This window comes from Cryptomeria japonica, chromosome 3, assembly GCF_030272615.1.
Source record: "Cryptomeria japonica chromosome 3, Sugi_1.0, whole genome shotgun sequence".
Lineage (NCBI taxonomy): Eukaryota > Viridiplantae > Streptophyta > Pinopsida > Cupressales > Cupressaceae > Cryptomeria > Cryptomeria japonica.
Window position 1 is genome coordinate 723,998,137 of NC_081407.1, and position 2,629 is coordinate 724,000,765.

The following is a 2,629-nucleotide window of genomic DNA, read 5'->3' on the forward strand; positions in this document are numbered from 1 at the left end:
TAGACTTTTCTTTCAAGAATGTGACCCACATCATTCTTGAGTAGTCATTAGTGAGAATCATGAAGTACCTATCACCCTGCACACTCCTAGTTTTCATCGGACTACACAAATCAGTATGCATAAGATCAAGCAAGTTGTCAACAATAAAAGATTTACCTTTAAAGGTTGAGGAAGACATTTTCCCAAATTGACACTCTCTGCACAAGGTATTATCCAGTTTTCTTAGCACCGACAACCCTCTAATTGCCTTGATCTTACTGGCCTTTACAATGTTATCAAAGTTTACATGGCAGAGTCTCCTATGCCATATCCAGCTATCATCAAATTTAGCCATAAGACATGTACTTATATTTTCATTTAGATGAAATAGGTTACCTTTGGTTTGCATGTCGGTGGCCACCAATTCACCATTCTTGAATTCCAGAGTGAGGCCACTTTCATTCAGTTGGGCAACACTCACAAGGTTGTGTTTAAGACCATCAACCTAATACACATTATTAGCACTACTCTTTCCATTCAGAGAGATGGACCCTCTGCCTTTGACCATGCATGGTGCATCATTTCCAAAGTGAACCACACCATCATCATACTCCTCCAAGGATAGAAACTTGCTCCAGTCACCAGTCATATGGTGAGAACAACCACTATCAATGATCCACTCATTGGAATTATCAAACCAAGAGACAAGAGCCTTCTTGTCTGACACATCTTCCTTGACAGCAACAAACACAATATCTTCATTTTCTTCATCCTCTAATTCTTCATCTATGACACCTTCATCAACTGCCACAAAACAGTTTCTCCGGTTTCCTCCTTTGAATTTCTTGAACCTTTCTGGTTTCTCCTTATTGTCGCCATTAGGACAGCTTACAACAATATGTCCTATCTGGTTGCAAGAAAAGCATTTCAAAGGTAGCTTACCTTTGTATTTGCCGGTTCCTTTGGGAAGTTTCCTAGCAAGGAGAGCTTCAAATGCCATCAAAATCTCCTCATCATCCATTTCTCTACTCTGTCTTGGTTCACCACTAGTGCTAGCTTCTTTTCCTTTTCTAGATGGTATAGTAGAAGCTTTAAAAGCTGATTCAGTCTTTTGAACACTGCCATCAAAGCTATTTAGCTCATAGGCTGTCAACTTTGCTATGATGGAGTCCAAGGATACCTTAGTCTTGTCTATTGATCTCAGCTCCTGAACAAAAGCAACCCTTATTGCATAGACTGGTAATAGGGATCTGAAGACTTTGCTTACCATAGTGGAGTCTTCAATTTTACCACCTGCACTCTTGATATCTCCAACAACGGTTTTGATTCTTATTCCATATAGTTGAATGGTCTAACCTTCAACCATCCGCATATCTTCAAACTTCCCTCTCAGGCTTTCTTCCTTAGCCTATTTTACATGCTCATCACCGCCATAGATATTTTCAAGAGTAACCCATACCTCTTTGGGATTTACCTTGTCCTAAACATCAATAAAATCAATGTCAAATAAACTACTAATTAGGGCTTCCATGACTTGCCCATTTTCCTATATCTCTCTCTTTTGGTCATCAGTGAGAGTACCGATAGGGGCAACATAGACATTCTCAACATAGCTCCAGTGTTGAGCACCCATGCTTCTAATGTATATTTTCATCCTATCTTTCCATATACTAAAATTTTTCCTGTTAAACTTTGGACCTTCCCTCTTTATCATTTGACTGGGATCTTTACCTCAAGTGGTTAAGCTTATAACATAGAGGACCTGCAGGATGCTCAAATACTGATTGATAACTTAATGATGAGCGAATAGTACCAAACCGATACTGAGAGGGGGGGGTGAATCAGTACAGGCAAAAATATAGTCCAAATTGGGTTTGACAACAAACACTTCAAATCATTGGCAGACAGTGATACTGGTTTGAAACAGAGTGCAACCGGTAAAGCTAAGAATGTCTAAGTCAAGCATTAATCGGTTACTCACTTAGCTTTTCACTCAACTCGAGACTACACTACCATTTAAACTTTATGCATAAACATGTAATCTATCATCAGACCACAATAACAGCTAGTTCAACATGTCTTATTGACAGGCATAAAACATAGAACCATCATATGCTTGATAGACAATTGTTGGCACTTCAATAAGGATATTGAGAAGGTTGTTGATGATTATGGATACAATTGATTAAGGATGATTACTATCTTAATATTATTATTTTGTCATTGATGTCAAGAAATTGATTTTGTAATTCAGTATGATGTTGCCATATCTTAAGAAGTATGATTTGATGAGTATGAAGATGTCGGTAAAAGACACAGTAAGAATATGATGAATAAGGGGAGAAATATGTTATTCAATGGACAACTATTACCGAGCTAAACAATGATGAGATCATGATGTTTAGATTGTTTTGATATCATACATATGTTATTGATTGTAAGGTTAATACTATACTATGTTACTGAGCAAAGAACTTAGTCGGTAAACCCTAAGGTTATCGCTATCGGTTAATGAAGGTGAAATGTCTACTGAGTGAAGTTTAGTATTTACTAAGTTGCAACCAAGTCATACCAGAATGCATTAAATGATTACATGCATTATTTAATGAAGGAAGCTGATGATTTGGCTATGATTAAATGATTGGTATGC